General features: G+C 38.7%; 1 protein-coding gene across 14 annotated transcripts in view; it reads left to right on the top strand.

Annotated features, from left to right (window-relative positions):
* The window catches only part of CHODL (chondrolectin), a 315,491-nt gene that overhangs the window by 38,429 nt on the left and 256,998 nt on the right, over window positions 1–20,064 (top strand). The window contains exons 1-2 of one of the 14 annotated variants that reach the window (XM_023529533.1): window positions 3,151–3,362; window positions 7,203–7,351. The exons of 10 other annotated variants lie outside the window; for them this stretch is intronic. The gene's annotated coding sequence lies outside the window, so the exon portion shown is untranslated. Of the gene's footprint in view, window positions 1–3,149; window positions 3,363–7,202; window positions 7,352–20,064 lie in introns of those variants that run through there. 3 more of the 14 variants (XM_023529530.1, XM_023529535.1, XM_023529529.1) reach the window with 3 other exon arrangements.

The following is a 20,064-nucleotide window of genomic DNA, read 5'->3' as shown; positions in this document are numbered from 1 at the left end:
CATATTCCTGAACCTTCAGTAATTACACACAAAAGAGTTTTCACAGTCTAAAACATTTCATTTTAGCTATAGAGGCAATAAGAGACAAACAGAAAGAAATTAATGTGATTTGGAGCAAAGAGGTTTCATGAAAGAGACGTAATTTGAGATGTACCTACAAAGAGAAGGATGGGAAAGAGAGGACTAGATAGGCAGACGGGAGGAGCAAGTCCACAGCCCTAACAAACTTATCCCAGGTGCGTGCATCATCCCTGAGCTTGAACCTAAGTTTTGCAGGCATCAGTGGCTCTGTGTTTTTGTTAATACTGTGGTGCCCACATATAGAATGACTTCTGTGGCTGCTTTCTTAAAAACCAGTTTCTGATACTAAGTTCCTTCTAGTTTCAACTCCACCATCTTGACTATTTGTCCTCCATGAAGAGAAAGGGTTTGAGAGAGAAACACAGTATTTGATCTCACGGTTTACATGTATAATTTTCTGTGTTTGCTTGACTCAGGAGAAGTTATTTCTTCTCTCTGTTTTTTAGTTAAGTATTCCCGAATCTCTGTAAAATAAAATACTAATCGTGGCAGATGCTAGTGCTCCCCACCCTCTGTATTATCTTCTTCCTGAGCCCTCAGGTAGATGACATTTTCTAGGCTCTCTTGCAGGTAGAAGTAGCCATATGAGGATTCTGAGCAATGGCCCGTGAGTGGGAATGATGGAACCATTTCCAGACTGGCACATAGAGAACCTCCCATTTGCAAATCTCTTTTATTCCCTGGCTGGTTGGAGAGGACTCTAGGGATCCAAAGGAAGATGAGGCCTCTTTGGTGGCAAGGACCCTGGTCCCAAAGTTGTGGGCATAGGACAGAGCCTTTTTTTCACATTGCCACTCAATTGGACTGTGATGTGATATGATGTGAGCTAGAATCCTGATGAGTTGATTTCCCAAAGCAGTATCACTATTAATTTAAAGCATATGAAGGAACTTCTTACAATGGAGCATAGCTAATTCTAGTAAACTTTAAAAAAAAATTTTATTTGGAAACAATTTCAAGACAAGAAAAGTTGTGAGAACAGCACAAAGAACACCTGTATGTTCCTCACCCTGGTTCATGTGCATTTTGTTCCACTTGCTCCATCTCTTGCTCTTTCTTCTCATATATACGTATTCTTTATATATTTTTCTGAACTCAGTCTACCCCGAACAGTAAGGACACTCTTCCATACACAATCACAGCATTTATCAAACTCAAAACTAAACAAAACAAAAACCCAAGACAAAATGAAACAAAAACCAAACCAACGAAAGAAAAAGCCCAAACCCTCATCTCTATCCAATCCACTGTCTATATTCCTCTTTGCCTTTATTTTTTGTCTTCTACGATATTGACATTTTTAAAGAACACACTCCCCCATTTTTAGTAGAACATTTCTCATTTGGGGATTGTCTCATGTTTCCTCATTATCAGAGTTAGGTCATGCATTCTTTTGAGGACTCTTGATTGAAGAACAACAAGAAAAGCATTTTAAACTGAAACTTTGCAGAGCACACAGAACAGGAGTTAGAGAGGCATCATGCTGTCATTGCTTAGTTGCCGAGTTACAAGTTAGATTTAGTTTCTAAAAACAACAATATAGTTTCTCACAACACACCAAAAATACAAACACCATCGGAGAGGGGAAATTGCATGTAAAATTAGGAAATTGCTGGTTGTGGATGATAAGTCACAGCTTCCCTTTTAGCATTCAGAACCTCCTGCTACTCTGCTTTCAGGACTCCACAGACTCTCTTCTGTCTGGTGCAGTGTATGTGATAAGCTGGCAGGCAAATATTAGTGTCTCACTAGGTCTATTAACAGGGATGTATGTGTTTTAAAAGATGGTATCTGGGAGGAGTAATCCATGACTCAAAGCATGGTTTCCCAAGGGTGACATTTCTGGGACAAGGCGCCTGGAGAGGGGAAACATTTTTGGAACCATGTGATGGTTAATTTTATTCGTCAACTTGGCTAGTCTGTAGTACCCAGGACTTCATTAAAATCTAATCTAGGCGTTGCTGTGAAGCCTCTTCATGTAGATATGGTGAACATCTACCATCGGCTGACTTTACGTAAAGGACGTTAACCTCAATCATGTGGGCAGGGCTCGTATAGTCAGGTGAAGGCCATTAGAGCAGAAGCTAAGGTCTCCTAGAGAAGAAATTGTGTCTGAAGACCACAGCGTTAACTCCTGCCTGAATTTCCAGCTCGCCGACCTGCCCTACAGGTTCCCGACTTGCCATCCTCTGTAATTACACGAGCCAATTTTTTAAAATAGATCTCTTTATACATATATATCTCCCGTTGGCCTGTTTCTCTGGAGAACCCTGATAAAGATAGGCTGTCATTTCTGTATTTCTCAAGTTATGCTTCAGAAGTAGTAATTGCTAGCACAATGTTTTGAACATAAAAAATTTTCAAATAATATATGTTAAAAGGATCAATTAAACTACCATGAAAGTTAATATTGAGGCTTTGAAGTTAAAAAAAATGAAATGATGTTTCTCCATAATATTGAAACTCTCAAAAAAGAAATAGGAACATTCATGCATTCATGCTTTTTTTCCTTTAGTTTTAAGAAAATCTCCTCGGTGTTTTTTTTTTTTTTTTTTTTTTTGGTCACATAAACTTGAAGTCACATTGCTCTCCAGGACTCTAACAGTTTCCTGTTTATCAGCAAGTAGTAATACAGGTTTGCTCTTAATTTCAGTATTGAGTAAATATTTTTACATACAGTTTTTTTTTGCTGCCCTCTGGTGGACATAGTTAAATAAATAAAATGTATATAAATACATATCAAGTAGTCTTCTATTTGAGTATGTTCTCAAAGTTTCTTTCCAAATTTGGAAAACCCAATGCATTTTTTATACAAGAAGAGAGATCAGCACCTCAGATTTGTTTATAAATCCCTATTATAATACATGATGTACTTAAAATATGGCACCCAAAGTAATAGAGCCTAACAAAAAGTTGTGCCGATGTTTCCATGAGAAAATGCGTTGGGAATGCATGCCCCTCTCCCCTGCTGTGGCCTCAATTACTGAGGAAGGCTAAGTGGAATTTCCCGGATTCTTCTTCAGGGTGATTCTGTGGGCGGGACGTGTATGTGTGTGTGTTGTGTGTGTGGGGGTGGGAGAGGGGTGGGGGTGGTGAAGTACAGACCTGAAGGCTTTCAGGAATGGGACCAGGTGGGTGGGAGTGGTGAAAAGAAGGGAGGCCGAGCTCAGCCTTGAGACGCAGGATGAGGAGCCAAGTTTGAGAGAAATAGAAGATCTAGGAATGAGGCTGGAGGAACAAGAATGGCGCCAAAGACAAGGAGGGGATAGTAAAGGACAATGGTAAGAGCCGTGGTCTGTCAGAGCTGGCTTGTATCCAGTCATAAGAGTCTATTGTTAAATTTTCAAGAATTTGTGAGTCAGTTGTTAAACAAAGACATTATTAAAAATTAAACCATATAAACTTACAATTGTTTTTAAAACTAGGAGAATACACTCAAACTCATCGCTTCCTAGTTATTTTACTGCATTTTTACCATATTAATAGTAGTAAAATCACCCATTGAGGTGTTTGCTATTTGTGCAGTGGAAATACTATATAATGGTGTGTTACCCTCACCAGCTCTACATTCAGTGATATCAGCAGCTGGTAGTTGGTCATGGCGGGAACGTTTTTGCCAAGGAAATTGAAAAATGCTACAAATCAAGGCCTTCCTTTCCCTCCAAGAGTTAGTTGTTAAACATTTTGCCGGCATACCATTAGGTAAAGAGGTGTCTTTGAGAAAAAAAGAGGTTTCCTATTTTATTTTATTATTTTATTGTACTTTACTTTTTCCTTTATTTTATATTTTTAATTCTACCTCTGATTCATTATTCATTCAATCAACAAATATTTTTCGATTCTCTACTCGTCGGCAGTTTTCCAGGCTCTGTTGTGTTTCTGCACATCTTGCAAGAGAGGCACTGACTGCCTTTGTCCCAGAATGTCCTTTCACGGTGTTCATATATTGAATGACCTTGGAAGATAGAGATCGTGTCTCCCTCTGGAGTGAAGAGCAGGAATACTTACTGCCCATTGTAACATTTTGGATTCTCTATACTTAAGGAACCTCTTTTTTATTACAACCCACCATGTGTGCAGGTGTCATCTGGTCCTTTTGGTGTTACCCTGTAGGACTTGGGGCTCAGGGACCTGGTGCAAAAATGCCAATACTGTGACTACTGCTATTGTTGCGATTAATAAACTATACATCTCTGGTCCACAGTCTTGTGGCTTCTATCAGCATCTATGAAACTGTGGCAGGCTAATTTATTAGCTTGCAAATAGTATAGAATCTCTGATCCTTCCCCGTTTTTGACAGATTGAGTGTCAAGTGTTGGGCTAGGTGCTAGGATGATGAGGTAGACAAGGCAGACAAGATCCTGCCCTGAGAAGGTCTAGAGAGAAGTCTGCTTCACACAGGTCGTTGGGGGAAGTTCTTTCTGCTCAACTACCCACCAGAAAGAACTTTCCCAACGACCTGTGTGAAGAAGACTTCTCATTATTCCATCGCAACACTGTTTGATTCCTTCTTAATCCTTATGCCAATATAATTGTTTAACGTTTCTTCTTTAATGTTGACGATATTTGTTTATAATTCCAAAAGGTATTTTGAGTGTCACAGGGCAGGGTCTTGTCTTCCTTGTCCACCTCATCATCCCAGCACCTAGCCCAACACTTGACACTCAGTCTGTCAAAAACGGGGAAGGATCAGAGATTCTATACTATTTGCAAGCTAATAAATTAGCCTGCCACCGTTTCATAGATGCTGATAGAAGCCACAAGAGGACAGTAGTGACATAATGAAGTAGTAGTTGTTCATTGATTAATTGATTGATTAATGAAGGGGATTTTTAAGATTGGGTGTGGGGTTATTTTTTTTTATTACTAAAGTTATAAAGGGGAAGAGGAGGAGGTCATCAGACCGTGGAGGTAATGACTGGGGGATTCCTGCCCCTTTCCTGCATTGGAATCACATGAAATTTCAAATATTATGTAAGGATTTGGGATTTGAAGAAATCCCTGGAACAAATACTTGGGCGCTGGATGGGAGTAGTGTCAGTGTGGTGGGTGGAGGGCAGAAAAGGTGGCCGTAGGGAGGGAGATAGAATGATTGCGTTAGTACCTGCCCCAGTTGTGTTCCTAGGTGAGACTGTATAAGTCAGGGACAAGTTGCCTGGAGTTTTAAAATTTTCTTTCAGCCATTTTTTTGAAAATTAGGTAGCAAAATCCATGGAGTATGGGCACACTAACTATTGAGGGTTACAGTGAAGTTAGTCTGTCTCAAGGACTGAAATGTTTCTGAAACCAAGCTCCTGGCACTTAGTTGATTAATCTGAGACCTCTCTGCTGTCCTGTAAAGTGTGGAGCTTTTCATGAGAGGTCACCCAAACAGCCTCGCCGAATACCTGAGACTTGAAAGCAAAGGCAGAACAGTGGAATATAAAACTTCCCTTATGTCTTCCACAAATGTGACTTTAAGTATTTCTGTGGGTTTTTAGAAATGTATGTTAGAATTCGCACTCAAAGCAACTTGAAAATATATTTTTATATTCAGTTATTTTTAATGACAAATGGATATTGCATAATGTCTGTGCTAGATGGGATCTGTAAATTGATTATAATTGTTTCTTTTAGCACCAGCTGTTAGACAACCTAAATCATCTCCCTGAGTAATAAATACATTGCTAACTTCTGGGGAGTTTCCAAATAAAACGCCAACCTAAAGCATCTCCCTGAATAATAAATACATTGCTAACTTCTGGGGAGTTTGCAAATAAAACACGAACAAAATAAATCTAGAAAACACCTCAATTGTTTTAGTGTGAAATTCTCTTAAAATGAACATATTACTGTGATAATGTACCCTTACATTTACCAAGCACTCAACATACATTATTATAGTCCTATAAAACCCCCCAAAGAAGTTACTATTATTATTCTGCCTTTTCACAGACAAGGAAGCAGGCTCAGAGGTGGAGTGAGTTGCTTCAGGTCGTATGATTAGTAAGGAGCTGAGTCAGGAGTCTGACATGAGCCTTTTGAACATCTAGGCACTGGTCTCTGATCTAAGGACTAAGAGTTTTTGCAGATTCCCTTTTGTTACATCCCTTTTCGTTTATGGGAATGTCCTTGCCTTATGCCCTGATTCTTGGGGTCATTGCCTATTCTTGCTGGTCCAAGCTTCCTTTATTCATAGGTATGCATGGAGACCCCCAGCCCCAATCCTAGACCAATGGGAAAGATTGGGCCACAGTGAACGCTGATCTCAGTGTAATTTAATATCCACTTGGTAAGAAGGATAAAATATATCTATATCTATTGCTATTTAGAAAAGAAAACCAAGGCTGCATGTATATCGTTGTTAAGAAGAAATGCGAAATATTGTTTCTCAACAGCTGCCCTTGAAAATATTAAAAACTCTCAACTTGCCAGAAACCTAGAATAAGATTGTTCTTAGGACTGAAAAATATATGATATAAAAAGAAAAAATTCTTGACATAGTCACATGGCAAAATCACTTAGGCAGGCTTTATTTTTTAAAAATAATAAAATATAAATAATAAATAAAATAAAAAGGACATGAAACTATAGATGTATAATGACCAGTTAAGTGAACCCCAATGTAATTACCACCTGTATCAAGAAACAGAGCATGGCTAGAAGCCTCTTCCTTACACAAAACTGCCCCCTGCTCCTCTAAAGGTGATTTTTTTATGATAAATCACTTTTTTTTTTAAGTGTTAACACCTAAGGTTATATACTCTATACACTATATATGTATATATGTGTAGTGTGTGTATATATATATACTATATACGTGGTATGTTTACACACTTATGGTTTATAATAATTACATATAAGTATATATATATTTTTAACTAATACTCTAATTAGAGAATATATCTGTGAGATTTGTGAACTCAAGATTAGGTGGCCTTACTCATCTTTATATATCTAGTACCTAGCACAGACCCTGAAATTTGATGAGCATGTCATAGCTGCAATAAATCTGTTTTGAGCAGATAAATTATAAATTGTTAAATAAGAGATCATAATTTCACTTATCTTTTGGAGATTGTTTTGATTAGGTGGTGGAATAATATATATCGAGATATGAACTGATGCTTTTTTCCTTTCAGATCTCCTGAACTGGTTCTTCCATTTGAAAAGTTATGCATTCATTGCCTTCGGGAAGGGACAACACAGATAAGTCAGATGATGAAAAGAGTTAAATGCTTGGCTAATCTATCTCTGTATCCAGGAGTTTGTCCTGAACAGTGGATTTGAAAAATTAGATAAAGCATTGCTTTTCTGTTCCTGACTCTCTCAGCCCAGAAGGAAGAAAGTGAGAAGGTGAACAAGAGTCTGGATGTGAGGCTGTCACTGAAAACTAGAGGCCGACACTGCTTTTTGGCCTTCCTTGACTGCCATCCTAGGGTGACAGAGACCTTGGATAGGCTTGGGGGCTCTGAAATCGAGGGAATCTGTGCCGCAGTGTGCTGGACCTGCCTTGTCCCAGCTTTCAAGAGCCAATTGTTAGATGTTTAGGAGTTTTGTGAGTGTGTTGGTATCACTTTGGTAATTGGAAATCAGCTGTGGTGAGTGAGAGTGTTACCCTCTGGAAATCAGCAAATGCTCTTCCAATCCACCCAGAAGAGCTGGTTGTTAAATATTTATCAGCGCCCACTAGACCTGTGCCTCCATTCCCAGAAGGGGCCTGGGAAACTAGATGGACTGCGAAGGACCAGACATCTTCTGAAATTTCACATCAAGTGTAAAGTTTGTGGTGTGGTGCAGACAGGGGATGGGCCTTAGTCAGCTTCTCACGGTTCCCGCCTCTTCATGCCGTGGGAAGGAGTAGAACAATTTCCATGCATCCCAGAGCAGGCCAGAAGTGGTAAAGTATCTGTGAGAATCCTAATAATTGACCCGCAGCCCCAGAGAGACATGGGATTACAGATCAGTGCTTTCTGAACATCTTGGAGAGGGCATGGAAGTGATTGAGTGTGGACCAAGTTTAAATGGTCTCAGAGCAGAGGTCAGTTGATGACCTGCCAGCAATCTAGGTGGATCAGGTTGCAACATGCAACCAGGTAAGCAATATGTATCTCAAAGAATGCTGGCGTTGACAACCCACTCTCTCTATCCTGATTAATATCTTGGCACAACTGTATAAGTTTCTGAATCCTAAACTTGATCCCAGAAGGCTTGGAATTAGGGCAATGCATGGTGAAGCCCCCACTTTGGGTGTAAAAAATTTAATGGGGTGCCAAAAAACTCAGTAATCAAGAAAAATATTTCATGCAATATTTGGAAACTCAATGTAAAAGTGCATGATGAACAAAATATCTGAATTTGAAGTGAGTACAAGATTAGGTTTACCAAGTTTTCCTTTTGCCTCAGGCACTGAAGTGGCTACAGGGAGAATCCTTTATTAATTTGCTAAAAATGACAGGCATATGTTTTGACCAACAATTCCATAAATTCACGCTTCACTTATTTTCTAATGTCTTAGGTAATGCCAGGTTCTGTCTTCCATCTGTTCTCACCCTCTGCCACTTCTAATAGCAATTGAAAAAATAGCTAGTGTTTTATCAGTTTAACTATGTGCCAGGAACTTTGGAAATTGCATTACATGCATTATCTGTTTTAATATGATAACTCCATAAGAGATGGACTATTAAAATGTCCATTTACAAATGAAGAAATTGAGGCTTAAGATGGTCACAGGGCTGTCAGATGTCACCTTGGCTCCAAAGCCTGTGTATATACTTATTGTGTTGAACTGCCAAATCAGGTGTCCTGATGCCTCACCAGGCTTTCCACTGATGTACCTTCCCCTAGCTTAAAAATGTGTTTTTCTTTTTTCTTAAGCCTGGAAGATTGTGTAGCTTTTCTAGTTTACGGGGGTTTTATTATTCCTACTTGTTCTTATGAACACAATGGCTGATAAAGTATTAAAACTATGTTTCTTTATGAAAAACAACTCCAAAATGTCAACAGATACGGCTGGTGATGAAAATGAGTGGAAAGTCAGAAAATGCATTAAAAAAAAGATTATTCTTAGGCGCAAAGTGGAAGATTTCCAGAGCAAATGACAGACCAAGTTGATATTTGTGAATTAGATCAGGACTCTTTCATTTGCAAGTGACAGAAATCCCACTCAAGCAAGGTCTTGGGAGCTGGGCTGCTTACGTAGTGAGGATGGGCTAGGATCTGGAGATGCAGGGATGTGAAGGCCACCCGAGCCAAGTTCAGAACGGGGAAGAAGGCTAGGTGTCAGGACCACAGGGCAAGAATGAGGCTGCAGAAGGAAAGCAAAGCGGGGTCTGCGGGAATGAGAAGTACACTGGGAACTGGGGCATTTTCCCTCGATCTCTGCCCCAAGTGGCATTTCTGGGTATGGTTGCATCTCCTCTGTGGCTCCTGCTGTCTGTGATGAAGCTCACCTTGGTTCTAGGTTCTCCGGGGTGACCCAGGCCTGGAGCTTCCGTAACATCGTCTCCTGTCTTGTTCCTCAAGCCTGTTGGTGTCAGTCGGGTTGCCTCACCAACCTTATTTGGCTTCTCAGCCCTTGCCTCACTTGTATTGTCAACTTCCTGCACAAAATTCTTTCTGACCTAAATGTTCAGAGTGGTTTCTGATTCTTGGTTAGATCTGGACTTCCATACTATACTGCCTGCCTTTGACCTTTACAAGCCTTGGAACCTAGTAATACTTGAATCACGAGTGACATACATGGATAGAACCACTAAGACCACTTAGCATGGCCATTCTCTCAAAGTGCCGTAATTTGGAGAGCTTGAATTCAAGAGCGAGAGGTACATGTTATATTTTATAGTCAAAAAGGAAATTGCATCACATGTATTATCTGTTTTAATATGATAATCCCCTAAGAGATAGACTATTAAAATGTCTACTTACAAATGAAGAAACTGAGGTTTAAGATGGCCTTAGGGCTGGAGCAAGGCTGCAGGTTTTTATAAGGCAGGAAGATGAATCTGGAATATATACATGGGATGGGCTGAAGGTACATACAAGTCAAGAGGCCCTAGCATGTTGGTATAACAGAAGAAGGAGCCAGTGGAGATGCTGGGAGGGTCATTGATTGAATTAAGATCCCAGTGGTAGCACTTCGAAGTGAAGAACATAGATGGGGAGGAGAGCTTCTTTTTAAGAGGAAAATAAAAGGGAGGGTGTTAATCGAGAATGGTTATTGCTGTAGATTCAATAAAGTACTTCAGTATATACAATTGGAAATAGAAGTTTATAGTAAAAGTCATCCAGATGAATTTCCCAGGAAAGCCCAAAGAATTTACTTGTTTTGTTTTCTCTCTTTCATTCTTAGGTGTGCTTATGTATTATTATTATTGTCAAGCAGATCAGTTGATTCTCTAGTTGTTTTCTTTGTGGCATACAATGTCTGTTTAAAGGATCTTTTTATATGATAAATATGGCACTGTATAGATCTTTGAAATCCAAACCCTCCCTCCCACCCCCATTTTTGCCTTCACTCCTTTTCACTTTCCTCTGTTCAAACAGCCTTGTTATTCTGTGCTTATTGCTGGATAGGATGTGGAAGGTATAGGTTTGGTGAAATAAAATTGGTTTCCATTCTTTCCCTGACTTTTCTTTTCCAAAATGCTAAGACCCCAGACAATAAAAATGCAGAGCTGGGTATAGGAGGAGGGTAGAGTTTCTCCAGGCAAATAGCAATATTTCAAATGAATTTGTGGAATCTGTGATTAAGAGCACTGGGGAGATTGTAAGGTCCCATCTGTTTCTGTTTCCTGGTTGGATCCTGACTTATATACATGCTGTTGCCCATCTTTGATCTCTAGAAACCTGGAACCTAGTAATACTGTAATCTTTAATGGTATACGTATATAGGATGACTAAGAACACTTAGTACAACCATTTTTTTGAAGTGCTGTTTTTGGAGAAAATGACTGCTTGTCATGACTAGAGTTGTGGCACCTTAGACAGTCACACAACTGTCTTGTACCCCAGCATGGTACAGATGTAGAATATGTCTTAACCCTCAGACGTCTCCCAGAAGCAGCAGAGATTGTGTTGGACCTGAAGGGGCCATGCACCAGGGATAAAGCCTGTCCCCATATGCTCTGCCTGCACCAATGACCAGAAGGAGGCAGTGGATATGCTAGTGTATGCCCCTAGGCTCAGATGACACACAGAACTAGATGACACACAGAACTTTTGTTGCCTAGGTACTACAAATAACCACAGAATTTAAACACAGCCTCAGGAAAAAGAGACAAGGGAGTTCAAATTAACTGAGATTGAGAAAAGGAAAACAGTACAGAGTTTCCTTAAAAATTAAAAATAGAACTATCATGTGATTCAGCAATCCCACTTTTGGGTATGCATCCAAAAGAATTGAAATCAGAATCTCAAAGGGATATTAGCACTCCCATGTTCATTGTAGCTATTCACAACAACTAATGCATGGAAACAGCCCAAATGTTCATTACAAACGAATGGATAAAGAAAATGTGGTATATACGTACATTGAAGTAACATTCAGCCTTAAAAAAGAACAAAATCCAGTCATTTGCAACAGCATGGATGGATCTGGAACACATAAGTGAAATAAGCCAATCATAGACAGACAAATATTGTATGATTCCATTTCTATGAGGTATCTAAAATAGTCACACTTATAGAGGCAGAAAAATAGAATGGTAGTTGCCAGAAGACAGAGGGAGGGGAAGGGAGTAGTTGTTGTTTACTGGGTATAAAATTACAGTTTTACAAGATGAATAAGTTCTAGAGATCTGCTGTGTAACATAGCACCTGTAATTAACAATATAGTATTGTGTACTTAAAATATTTATTAAGAGGGCAGATCTCGTATTAAGTGTCCTGCAACCCCTTCCTCACCCTGAAATGAAAACATAAACAACAAAAAATGAAAAAAACAGACACAAAGAAACTTTTGTAGGTGATGGATATGTTTATTACCTTGATTATGATGATACTACAGGTGTATACATATATCCTAACTCATGAAATTATATTAAATATGTATAGTTTTTTGTCTATCAATTATGCCTCAATATATCTACAAAAAAACAAAATAAAAATAAAAAAAGAAAAGAAAGCTTACTTTTTTTCCAGTTAATATCTGGATTGTCTCCAAATCATTTGTTGAATAATTCATCTTTTCTAACTGATTTGAAATAACCCTTTTATGACATACTAAATTATATACTTAGGTCTATGTTTGGACTTTCTATTTTATCCCAATGAATTTTTTATCAATTCTTGAGCAGGTACTGTGCTATTCTTAATATTATAGCTTTCTAATATATTTTATAATCAGTATGGCTAGTTCTTCCTTGTTATCAGAATTTTTCTGTTTATTTTTGCTTGTCATATTTTAATATAAACCTTAAGATTAGCTTCTTTAGTTAAAAGTATTGCTAGTATTTTTACTAGAATCAACATAAAATTATGGATTAATTAATGGAGATTTGCACCTTTCTTGTGTTGATTCTTCCTATTCAAGAATAAGATATGCTTTTCCATTTTTCATACCTATTTTTGTGTCCATTAATAGTGTTTTAGAGTTTCTTCATACAAATTTTACACATTTCTTATTAAGTTTTCTACTATGTGTATTAGAGCCTTGGCAAGAAAGAATAACAACTACTCAAACAGAATGATGGAAGAGAGTTTAATAAAGAGACTGTTTTCAGAGGTGTGAGAAAGGCTTAAGAAAACTCAACAAGGGACAGTGAAATATTGGTGACAGCAGAGAATAGTGAGACTGTTGAAGGAATGGCTACCAGACACTTACAGGAGAGGACTACCCTACAAGAGCTGTGGCCATCTGTAAAAGGACAGAGAAAACCCAAGGAGGAGATAACCAGACCTTGCTCTTGTCATCTGGTTCCCTGTCGGTGCCCTCCCATTGGGTGAATCCAACAGGAGCCAGAGAGCAAGGGAGGTCATTGATATGGCCTGCAAATGTCAGCCTTCTTAGGCACACAGTAGAAAAGGGTGTAATGGAGTGAATATTTATGCCCACCCAGCGAACATGTTGAAATCCCACCCCCCAATGTGATGGTGTTAGGGGGTGGGGCCTTTGGGAGGTAGGTAGGTCATGAGAGTAGGTTTTAAAGGGGTAAGTGCCTTTATAGAAGGAACCCCAGAAAGTTCTCTTGCCTGTTTTTTTTTTTCTTTTCTTTCTTTTTTTCTTTTTAGATGAAGCAACCCTTGGTTGACCTCACAGATTGCAAGAACCTTGTCAGCTTACAATCCCTTATTATTTATTTATTTATTTATTTACTTACTTACTTACTTACTTACTTACTTACTTACTTACTTACTTACTTATTTATTTAGTCTCCCATCCAAGTACTAACCAAGCCCGATCCTGCTTAGCTTCTGAGATCAGACGGGATTGGGCTTGTTCAGGATGGCATAGCCGTAGACTCTCTTGCCTGTTTCTACCATGCGAGCATAATGAGAAGTCACCAGTCTGCATCCTAGAAGAGTGCTTTCACTAGAACCTGACCAGGCTGCCACCATGATCTCAGACTTCCAGTCTTCAAAACTGAGAAATAAATTTCTATTGTTTATAAGCCACCAGTCTATGGTGCTTCACTATAACAGCCTGAACTGAGTAAAGATAAAGAGTGGATTTGGAGGGGTAAATGAGAGATATTTAGTACATATTCATCTTTTTTTTTTTTTTTACAATTATAAATAAAATATTTTTTGTCTCGTGTGTGTGCGTGTGTGTGTGTGTGTGTGTGTGTGTGTATGTACTTATTCCATCCCTGAACTTAAATTCTAAGTGAGATGATTTACAATTAGACAAGTAGTTACAATAAATGTGCTATGACAGGGGAGATGAAACGTACCACAAAAGCTTTAGCGGGTAGACCTGGTGAAGTCTGTGGGGTCATAAATGGCTCCTGAAAGAAATGAGGTTTAAATTGATATCCTAAAGATGATAAGTTGTTAGGTAGATTAAGGGGCTGATGGTGGAGTATGGTAAAGAGGTGAAGGGGATTTTCAAGTTAGATGAAGAATTTAAATTCTTTTTTTACTGTTTATTTGTTGTCTGACCTTGGATGAATTACCGAAATTCTCTGTGCTACAATTTTTCTATCTGTAAAATAGTCATAATAACTATCTCACAGGGTTGTTGTAAGAATTAAATGAAAAATACACTCGAGTGTTTTGGGATAGATAGTGCTTGGCAGACAATAAGTGCTCAACAAGTGGTAGCTTTTATTAACAGTGTATAGGAAGACCTGGAGTCAGTAGATTGTGAGACACATCAGGAGAAATTAAACAGTGTATACTGCTAGTGGGAGGTGATTAGAAACTCAGTTGCAGATGTAGATAAATGTAAGAATTTGGAGAACCTATGACTTGATCATGGGTTTGGACATTGTTCCAAGGGCAATGGGAAGTCTCTGACGGATTTAACACAGAGAAGTTAAATGATCAGGTATTTGCTTCAGAAATGGCTGGTGCTCACTGTTCATTTCTCATCTCTTTTTCCAGGGCATATTAGCCACATTTCCAAGCTCCCTTGCAGTTAGGACTCATATGCCTGAGTTTTGGCAAGAGGATGTATTAGTCAAGGTTCTCCAGAGAAACAGAACCATCAGGATATATATGATTTATTATGAGGAGTCGGCTGACAAGATTACAGAGGCCGTTGTGTCCAAAATCTGCAATGAGGGCTTGCAGGCTGTAGACCCAGTGGTATAGATGAAGTCCAAAGGTAGTCCGCTGGAGAATTCTCTCTCACTCAGGGAGGCTGCTCTTTTTATTCTATTCATGCCTTCAACTGATTGAGGCCCACTTGCATTTTGGAGAGGAATCTGCTTTTCTCAGAGTTCATGGGTTTAAACATCAATCTCAGCCAAAACACCCTCCAGGTTGACACACACAATTAACCATCACAAGGGCTGTTTGGCAGAAGTGATGTGTGCTGCTTATAGGCAGGGCCTCTGAACCGCTTGTGCACTATCCTGTATATTTTCTTTCTTTGCTTCTTAGCAGGTGGAAAGCGGAGAATCTAGAATAGGATTGTAAGCCTTGGGGGATGAAGGAGCCACTGGATGGAAGGAAGGTGGGTCCCTGAAAGCCTAGATGGAATGGGGCCTTCATTTCAACTCTGTCTCTCATTGAACTGTGCCATGTGTGAGAGAGAAGCATATGCAGTGTTCAGCTTTTTATTCATTCATTCATTCATTCATTCACTCATCATTCATTCACTTTATTTATTTATTTATTTATTTATTTATTTATTTACTAAACTGAGAGTCAGGAATTCTTTGGAAAGTGCTGTCGGCATGCTGTTCCTCCCCTTCTTTGGAAGAGGTGGTGGATGTTTAGCAGCACTTGGGCCTTGTGAAGTTTGAGACATACAGGGACTCATATTGAACTCATTACTAAGGAGTTTAAGGTGAGAAAGTGATCTCTTTAACAGAGGTCCCAAACGCAGTTAGGTACCTGGATGCAGTAGTTCTCGTAGCAGTAAGAATGGTTTGAAGCAGGTTAGGAATTGATGAGTCAAATCTCGGCAAGAGATGATTTTGATCTGATCTAGGTTGGTACAGTGGGTATGCAGCTGTCTAAATTAATCATGCTGTGAATAGTAATAGACTTTTAGTCTTTTACCAGATTATCTCAGTGCAAACTCCAAATTCTATTTTTTTTCCTGGATAAATTGTTTGGATTCACTCTACAATAAAGGGAAATTTATGAAATATGATACTTTCTAGTTTTCTAGCCAAGTCCAATTAAAACAAAAGTCTTAGGCAAATTCGAGGTGATACTACTTAATTAAGAGGCATACCCCAGTGTAGTGAGAATGAAGACAAATAAGAGGCAAATTCAAGGCGATATGCCAAGTGGGCCACTGCTCCATGGCCACAGACTAGTCCATCAGAAGGAGGTCTGGAAGGGAAATTTATCTGCCAGCTCATTCATGTCTACTGTCTCTCGTTGGGTAAAGGTCGTCTCATGGGAATTTATTACACTGTTCTTCATTCTACTATGAAGTATTGCTGTCAGTGGTGAAAGTAAACATGAGAGGAATGGACAGTCAGAAGCCCGTGGGCTGGGGGAAGAGGAATAATATATGGTCTGTTGGAGGAAGGGGCGTTGATGTATCCCAATGAGAGAGTCTCTGAGGGCCTGACCCAAATACCCTTTAGAGAAGAATCAGCCTTGGAGACCAGAGGGCAGTGGTACAGTATCACAATTGTACCATCACATAAGAAAGTTACCTTTTCCTGCCAGTTTCTCGTACTTAGGCCTGGCCTAGAAAGAGAAGGAGTGAGCTGGGAAAAGAGAGAAAGTCAACCTTATTCTGCTTACCTAGTAATGCTGGCTTCCGAGGCTGATGGAGCTGGGAGAGGGGAGAAGTTGTAACTTGAAATGACAGTTGCAGCTTTGTGATCAGGGGAACTGCACTGGAAGAGGCTGAGGACATTTTAGCTGAGCAAGACCATATTTACTTTAATCTAGGTCCAGGGTGGAAATTAGTGAGTCCCGAGAGCAAATTAAAATCTGTTTTTCTTTTCAGTGCACCATCATATCCATCTTGAAAATTCAACTAGATGCATTCTTAATTATTCTACTATATTGCCATGAAGATCTTTATTTGGTTTGTTAAAAAAAAATAATAATGCTATGTAAGAAGACAAAGATATCAGCCAGTTATCACTCATTAAGCCCATAGTCTGAATTAATTAATACAATTTGATACCACCTTATCAAGCAGGTTCCCATCTATAAGACTCAGGATTAAGACATTCTAGGAGTAGAAATTATAAAAAAGGATAGTCCAGAGCCGCTGAAGACACTGGGAAGTCTCAGGTAGAGAGTGCAGTAGTGGGAGATTTGGGCAACCAAACTGAAGGGAGGGGCACTAGGAACCTGCGTGGGGTAGAAGAAGGGGGAAAGGAAAGCCCTGAGGACAGGCCATCGGTTCTGCTGAGGGGCAGCCTCAGTAAAGCGCACCTGATGCGACCTCTAGTGGTTGCTCGGTGCCATAACTCAACACATGTATGAGGGTAGTGATAGTGGCAGAAAATTTGGAAGTTGACTCCCAATTCTTCCAGTTTAAAATTTTAGAGCTTTTGAGCTGTATAGGCAGAGAGAGTTTTTATACATAGTCATGGTTTGATTGCTCAGGTGGAGAAGGAGTGAGGATGACCTAGGTCAGTTTCCTGATAGCTGACTTTCATGCTGTGTGTACGTTTTGTCACACACTTGAAGTATCAGAGGGCATGTTGTAGGGCAGGCAGAAGAGAATTAAATAATTCATCAGTTTCTCATCCAACCTGTAGCATAATTCAGGAAGAGTTCATAGAAGGTTATGAATGAATCTCGTTGAATAAATAAACTGGGAACTACTTATTATGTGATTTGCTTCTTTTGTGAGTTGGGAGAAAGATTTAAATTGTAGAAATGACAATATTTCTAGAAAAAATATCCACAAATTTTAAATTCACCTGCAAATAAAAGAAAATTTATAATGAATTTGAAAGATTCCTCTTTTTGGATTATTTTATTCAGTGCATTTTATACAAGGAATCTGGGACTCTAAGTGGACTCATGTTAGTTGTCCATAACTAGTAGACCTCAAAACTTGTATTGGTTAGTTTGGAAGTTTAATAATGTAGAGATTATAAATTCTTTGAGATATTTAGAAGACTATTTCTATTGCAATAGTTACTACTTTAATTTGTGACTTGATTAATATAGTCAGTAATTTAATCCGTTTCAATAAACATAATGAATATCAGAAAATGTCCAATTAGTAGATGTAAGGAATCTTGACTCTCCTCAAGAGGGCAGCAAAACCTCATGGCTCAGTTCTCAAAGAGCAGGAAGAAAATCTTGAAAAGCAGGTTCTCAGACAGTCCCTGACTTGATGATTATTTGTCTTAGTCCAATTAATGAAACAACGTGCTGAAATTTGTATTGGCATTTTATGAAAGTTTAGCCTTTCCTTTGTGAAATGAAAAATTCTTTTTCCTTTTAGGTTAGACACAAGAGCCAAACTTGCTTGGGGTCTCAAAATGCATTGTTTAACAAGGACAAATGTTTAAGTAAGCTACTATGGATAACAAAGTTAAGAGCTCCCCCTCCTCAAATTACTTGATTTGTAACCAGATAACACTCGTGGTTGACTTTATTGGGGCCATTTTGGGAATTTCCTTTCCATTTGTAATCTATTTCAGGTAGAAAGCCCTTCAAAAAATATGTTTATGTATTTGAAATATATATATTTCAAAAACTGGAAGAAAACTTGAAGATTGGCCCTAGGAAAATAGGGAAATGGAAGAGAGTTAAATATACCCTTGCCTACCTCTATAGAAGGGTGTTTTTTTTTTTTTTATCATTTCCTAGACTAGATTATAGGTGAGGTTTTCTTTAGCACTTACCACATCTTCCTTCAGTGCTTTCTCTGTCCCTTGCTCTCCAGGTGATATTCTTAAACTCAGAAGGTCAGGTGTTCTTGGTAAAGATGTTACCTAATAATGGTTCAGAGTGTTTCTTCTCTCTGGTGTATTTGCATTTATTTGCATTTGATTTGTGAAAGGAATGGATCAGAGAATGATAGCTTTCTGGTCCTTAGTAGGTTTGTCCTTTGTATATAGTAGGCTTTCAATAAATAGTTCTTAAATGAATGAATAAAGACCTAAAAGGATAAATGAAAGCTGTAGCTGCTTTTCTACCTGTCCAAAGTATAGAATAAAAATTCGCTTCCTTTTTGTGAGGCTAACTTTGATGGGAAATTTAGCTTATTATTGGAAAGAGTGCAGGGAAAGTCGGGCAGAAGTATTTGATGGTTCTTGTCACATTATATTGAATAAATTGACTATGAATCAAAACAGATTCTTTGGCATGATGGCCATCATGAATGAGCTCAAATTTAAGGGGTTGTTCTAATCTTTCAGCTCTTTAAATGTGGTATAAGAATTAACATTTATGTTTATCAATTCTTTGGAAATTCTGTGCTAGTCCTACCAGTATAATAAACTATACCCCTGTCTTCAATGAATTTAGAATCTCCCTGGAGTCTAAAGACTAGCACATGTGAAAACATCGGTAACCATAAAATGTATAGGTCACTAATGTAAATGAGTGAGTGGCATGCTCCAGGATTAAAAAGCTTCTGAAGAAGGGGAGACCAGTTTGAGTTCAAGACTCTGGGGAAGGCTGCACACAGAAAGGGGGCCTTGTGCTGACTCCTAAAGTATAGGCGAGGCTTGGATAGAGAGAGACAAGGAGGGTGTCCTGGGACAAACAGCTTGCATAGAGATGTAGAAGCGATGGACATGGTACATCCAGAAAACAGACTAGAGCAGAAATACAAATTGGGTAATAGTGAGGGCTAAAAGTTGGAAAAGTAATCTTGGGCCCATAATATAAAAAGTTTTGGAGGTGAAGCTATAGAAAAAGATGAACTATGTAATACTCTTGAGTAGGAGAATAATGAAAGGATAGGCATATTTCCAGAAAACTAAGCTCTCTCTACTTCCATTGCTGTAGAAACCACCAAGAGCCTGTAGAAGAGGAGTGTTCGGGATGGGTAAAGGACAGTTTACTTATGAACTGTGAATTTACAGTTACTATGCTGGGTTTGCTTTCAAACCTATGTTGTGTGTTATGTTGTATTTTAAGAAAGTAGGCTTAGACATAATAAATCTATGTCTCGATTTCCATTCTAAGATAGTATTAGTGATAGATTCCAACCTGAATGCCATGCATGTTTCATAGTCATTAGAAATCCACTTAAAATAAAAGATGAGATCCAGCGATGGTACAATTTTATTTTTCACTATGAAGTTATTTCTAACATCAAGTGCCGGTAAACTAAGTGTTTGGTGGAAGGAAGTATAGCCTTTATTAGAAAGCTAACACATTCAGTTAAGAACATTTTATTATTTCCAAATGGAAATCTACTACAGAAGCAATACTTTTGTGTTTTTGTTTTGA

This window comes from Pteropus vampyrus, unplaced genomic scaffold, assembly GCF_000151845.1.
Source record: "Pteropus vampyrus isolate Shadow unplaced genomic scaffold, Pvam_2.0 Scaffold38, whole genome shotgun sequence".
NCBI lineage: Eukaryota > Metazoa > Chordata > Mammalia > Chiroptera > Pteropodidae > Pteropus > Pteropus vampyrus.
This window is presented reverse-complemented; position numbering and strand designations above follow the sequence as displayed.